Source organism: Egretta garzetta, unplaced genomic scaffold (assembly GCF_000687185.1).
Source record: "Egretta garzetta isolate BGI_Z169 unplaced genomic scaffold, ASM68718v1 scaffold228, whole genome shotgun sequence".
NCBI lineage: Eukaryota > Metazoa > Chordata > Aves > Pelecaniformes > Ardeidae > Egretta > Egretta garzetta.
In genome coordinates, this window is record NW_009260758.1 from 3,317,624 (window position 1) to 3,323,576 (window position 5,953).

The window sequence follows — 5,953 nt, forward strand, 5'->3', positions numbered from 1 at the left end:
TGTCTCTTTATCCCCTATTATTCATGTCCTTGAAGGATCTCCTGGAGGAAAAAAAAGAGCACGCTGGGATCCCAGGGAGGTGAGCGAGAGTCGTGCTGCTGGGCTCCAGCCGGGAAGGTGGCTCGCGTGCCCCACTGGGCTACCAGAGGGGAGGCGATGGCTGCTTGCTTGTCTGGGAGTGCAAGGCAGCTCTTCTGCCCAAAGAAATGCAGGGGGGACATCCCCAGGGGTTTCGAGGTTAAGATGTGGCCCTGCAGTGCCGTGGCTCCTTTTACCCTTTGCACCACAGCGGAACAGGTTTGCAGTCTTTCTGCTGCTCGGATCTGAGCTTTTCTCTTGAAGAATGAACCGGGGTCTGTAGTTTTATTGCCTTTTCATCTTGGTTAAGGTCTTGGCAAGAAGGCCGGTCTGTAGCTGACGGCCCCAGTGAGCTGGCAGGGTGCTCTCAGGATGCTTTGGAAAGCAGCTCCCTTCCCCTGGCGAACCAAGCCCATTAGGAAAATGCAAATCCACCGGAGAGCGGGTATCAGGTGAGAGATATTCTCTCTGTCCAGGTGTTTGTGCTTAGGATGCAGTCATTTGGATGTGCTAGCTTGGATTTTGCTCTCTCTCCTAATTGTAAGTAATGGGAAAGCAGATGTTTAGGGCTGTATTCAGCGAGGCACTTCGGTATCTAACTACTGCTGTAGGGTTTGCAAGCCCCAAGCGCTCATCTTCAACTCCCTTCCTCCAAAATCTCTATAAGGACGATTTCCTCCCCCCCGCCAGCCCCGCCACGTGATGCTCTTTTATCAGTTAGAGATCAGATGGATGAGCAGGGAGCCAGGTGCTGGCAAAGCTGCTCCTGCAAGGCCCCCGCTGTGGGTGGGCTGCTGCCAGCCTCTGCCCCAGCCGCCCCTGGACCCGGCTCCCAAAACCTCCCTGGCTCCTTTTGCTCTGTGATTTGAATTTTTGAACTGGACAGCGTTGGGCATGCGGGTACAAGCTCCAGGAGCTCCCAGCCTTGGAGTTGCCAGGCTTGTTGGCACTTTTTCAGATTAAATGCGAGTGGTTTAAATAAGACTGGCGGCAGCCCAGCAGCCAGGAGACCATGGCCACCAGCCATCGCCTCCGCCTGGTCCCTTCCCAGGTGCCGGGAGAGGCTGGATGGGTAAGAAGGGAGTCAATACCACATCCACAGAACTGCAATGCTTTGCACCGCGGGGGCACTGGGGCCGGGGGGTGCCCAGCTGCCTAGCTCTGCCACCCTGGCCGGGACCCCCCCTAAATCCCCAGGATCCCCATGCACCCATTTCTGCCTCGCTTTCTGCCAATCCTGCTGGGAACGGAGCTGTTTGTGTCTTCTGATTGATGGTGGGCATAAAACCCTCCTGCTGAGACGAGCATGGTTTATTGCTCTGTAATTCATCCCCCGGGGGAGGCGGCTGCCCTGCGCCCCGACCGTGATACCCGGCTGCTGTGAGAAGGCCACGGCGTGCCCTGCGGTCCCCAGCCATGCCCCACGGTGGGACGGGGCTGGCAGCGGGGGGAGAAACCCCCAGGGCTGCAGAAGGGGGTTTGTTCAGGCTGCTCTGTCTGGAGGTCCGCCATGCACACTGCCAGGGCATATATATACGTATATATATATACATGTATATGTGTGTGTGTGTATATATATACACATGCATCTGAAGACCCTCTCCCTAGAATCCTGCTCGAGGTGTGTGGGGGGTCCAAAATCTCCCAATTAGCTGAAAATTACCCTCTGGGCCAGGCAAGGAGCAGCAGCCTGCAGGCATCTGCAGTCGCCCCAGGGCAACAGGTAGCAGCGCCAGCCGCCGTGCAGCGAGCATCGCCTCGTGCCTGACCTTTATCTGCCCGAGGAAGGAGAGCGGTAACTCACCGGCAGCGTTGCCACCACCGACTTAATTGGTCTCATCTCACGAGCGGAGATAAAGGTCGCTTCGTAGCTGAGTTCAGCCAATATGTTCTCCATATGGACAAGAAATGTTGCTTTTGTGTTAGCCATGTGCTGAAGTAGGGCTTTTTTTTTTTTTTTTTCCCACGGAGTTTTAAACTTCAATGTAGCTAAGCACCAGTCATTAAAAAATAGCTCCAGCTATGAGAAGAAGTTATGGTATTTATAGGCAGTTAAAAGAAATCACTGCTTCCCATTAAAATCAGCAAATTACTTAAGTGCACGGTTAAACTGCAGCGTGTGATGGATCCTCCCCACGTTCAGCAAAGCGTCGCAGCATGTGCGCACCTTCCCTTGCGATCGGAGGGACTTAAGCATGCTCTTAGAAGGGAAAAGCAATATTTATGGGCTTTGCTCGGGGCTGGGCTGAATCAAGGCCATTTTATTAGCAGAAAAAAGTAGAGATATTACATCAAAGCAAATGTTATTTATAAAGAGCCGCATTCCATTTTCTGACGACAAGACAATTGTGGGAAGTGATCAAAGAAGGTTTGAAAGTTAAGGCGAAGGCGTTACTTGCGCGGCACATGGCAGAGAACATAGTCCTCACCCCTCCAGCTTATCTGCTCAGGGCTGCTCCAAGCTAATATTGACATGGGCTCCCAACCACCATGCTTAAGGGCACTGCTTGTTTAAATAGTGGTATTTAACATAACAAACATGGTAATCATTGTATCAACACTCATGGTGGGGAGATCTTGCATATCTGAGGAGGGTTTCAGCCCCCCCCCAGCTGGCTGCAGGGAGGGCCACTGGTCTTGGCATGGCCATGCTTTGTCCCAGGCGAAGCGGGTGGTGGGAACAGGAGAAGCGTCCCCTCCTGACCCCGCTCCTGCAGACCCATGGCCGATCCTCCTGCAAGGAGGGGTGCAGGACAGAGGTGCCCAGCAACTCTTTGTCCTCCAACACGCTTCTGCGGCAAGCCCCAGCCCAGCAGCCACAGAGGTGTTGGTGGGGGACACGGGGTTTGGGAGCTGGTGGCTGACCCCAGCCTGATGCCAGGCACTGGCAGCACCCTGCCTGCCCCAGGGGCATCTCTCCTCCAAGCTGCCCCCCGCGGGAGGGGACTGGGGGGTCCTGTGATGCCCACGGCCAGTGCAAGCAGCTGCGGACCATCTCCCCAGATCCTGCTGCCTCTGGGCAAAGCTGAAGCCTGGATTAAAAAGCTGAAGTCTGAATTCAAAAGCCAGTCCCGAAGCGAGGAGGGAGGGGACGGGGTGAGGCATGGAGGTGGGGTCCCAGAGCCTCCCATAGAAAGGACATTGCCCAGGGCTCCCCCACCACATGGGAGAAGCCCCCAGGCCCAGGTAAGGGGCTCATTTAGCTCCCAGGAGGACAGGGAATGCTGGCTAAGCGTTCTCCAAACGCTTGTTCTGCTAATTACCCGTCAGGGTGCCAGGCCTGGTGGGACAGCGGGCGGGAAGGGGTGGGAGAAAGCAAGGAGAGAAGCCAGCCCGACCCTGCGCCAAGGAGCTCCCCTTCCACGTCCCTGCATGTACATCCAGGGATGGCAAAGCACATTTTGGACGGCTGAGTGCTGCAAGCCCACCCTATCCGACTTTGCCAAACCTTTGCAGCACGATCGACAAAAAAAGGAGCATTTCCTCTGCAAGGTAACTCCCGGTGAGTGCTGGCTTTCACCAAAATGTAAATGCCTGAACAATCTCAGCTGATCTTTTTTTACTCCCCTCTCGGGACCGAGGTGTGGAGGATCAAATTCCTCTCCTTCCTTCCTGGAAACACAGCTTATCCAAAGACATCCTGTGGCGATCCAAAGAAATCTTATTGTTTTCTAAAGAAATGGTGGCCACGGGAACTCGGCACTAACAACCAGAGCCGTGGCCAGCCCGGCTGGCCCACGTCGGTGAGAGCATGGCAGCTGCCCGGCGCACGCAGCCTGCGGGGACGGCCACCGCGCCGGCCTGGGATTCACGGGGGTTGAGGTGAAATTTGATTGCTTCCTTTGCAGATGGCAGTAAGGCTGTGACCCAAAGGCTCAAGAACATCTCCGGTTCCTGAATTTACTTCCCTTTGAAAGCTCGATGCCAAAAAAGAGAACAACAACAAAAAAAAAAAGTAGCAAGATGCCAAGACGTTTTGGTTTCGCGACGCTGGCGTCACTGCTGCCCGAGAGCTCGTCATCGTCGGGGTTGGAGGCGGAGAGGGCAGCCTTGCCCCAAAACGGCTGGCTGGCTGGGCAGACCCGCTGCAGGCTGCCTGGGAGGGGACGTCTGCATCCAGGACTGCTCCTCCTTCAGAAATCTGTTAAGGCTTCAAGCCCTTGAACTCCGTTATTAAAAACTCCCTTTGACTTCAGTGAGAGCAGGATTTCATCTTTAGTCTGGGTTTTGAGCAGAGAAGGGATTTCAGCTTGGGGAAGCTGGGCTGGATTAGTCTTTTGTGTAGGGGCTTCAAACATCTTTCATATTCACTTTAGCTTTACCTGTGTTGAACCAGGAAATAAATAATGTATATGGGAAGTAGGGTAATGCATTGTGGCACTGAAACCCTGGAGATGGCTGAATAATAAATAAAAGCCTCTCTCCTTTTATCAGCGGCTTACGTCCTCGCTGGCTGAGTATCAAGCTGGGCAGCCAGAAGAACAGCATAAGGGTGAAGGGAGAGGAGAGGGAAGGGCAGCGGGAGCACAGCGGCTCTGCGGGAAAGCCCCCGGGACCCCCCAGGAGCAGCAGTGGGATGCCAGCAGCACTGCTGGCCCGGATCTGGCCCCTGGGAGCCACAGTTAGCAGTCACCCTCATCCCCAAACCTGAACCATTTTGGGGTGCGCCCGGAGATAGCGGTGCCTTACCTGCAAGGCGTTTTCGTGTAAGGGTTGCTCATCGTTTCACACGGCTGTATCACACGCAGGCTCAGTGCATACATCAGCTCTGGCGAGGATGGGATTTTGTCCTACAGAGCAGTGTCCCCCTCGCAGGGGGCTGTGACCTGTCCTCAGGCAAGTGCTGAGACAGGGTTTGGGAGTTTTGCTCATTGCCTGGCGGCCGGGGGGGGGGGCCCCACAAAGCCATGCCAGGGGAATGTCAGCACCTCCAAAATTTAGAGGGGAGTTCAGTTCAGAGTGGCCAATTTAGAGAAAAGTGTTAAATCCTGACCTCCATCGAGCATGGAGTCAGGAATTGCAGGAGATGCTGGGAGGGACCATGGGGAAGGGGAGGGCAGAGGGGAGAGTCTGAGCCGGAGCTGAACCCCAGGAGGAGAACGTGTGTGCAAAGACCCCCGGACCAAGACCCATTTCCATGAAAGCAGGACCCAGCCTGCAGTCCCGGACCGTGGCCATGGGTGCTGTGCGTGCATCCCAGCAGCTGCTCAGCCGCTTCAGACAGAGGATGCTTGGGAGCTGGAGCCTTGGCAGCTACAGGCAGGGATTGCTTCTCTCTCTGCACGCCTGTCTCCAGACCTTGTAATTGAATTGTTTGTATTTAGGTTGCGTCAAAGAAACATGTTTTATACTTAATGTTCACTTCCTCCAAGGAGTGATCCCGGGGGGCTGGCAGGTTTCTGGGTCCTCTCACCCCCGTATGTGCTCCTGGAGGGTTTGGCCTTGGACATCTGAGAGACAGGGGGTCACCCCACGGCTCTCCTTGGAGAAGGAGGCACAGGGGGATGCCAAACCACTCCCCTAAGGAGAGAAACACGTGGAGGAGTTTGTGAGACCTGCTTGAAACCCGGATCATTTCTGCAAGTCTCCACGGCTGCTGGAGTTAATCGATGCAGCGTGTTTGCCTTTGGGGCAGAGGGTATCGATCCCCTTTGTCTCCCTCCCTCCTTGCGTGATGCCAGGTGTCTGAAACGTGTCCAAGTTGTGCCGCTGCCAGGCCGAGTGGCAGCTGAATTATCACCTGGGGTCACCCAGTTGCTGTTGGAAATGCACAATAAGCTCCCAGCTAAGAGAGAGAGGGGGGGAGAATAAAAACCAAACAAACCCCCCCAAGCAGCTGCTAAGCAGCCCGGGGGGGGAGGCCTGCTCCGTGCAT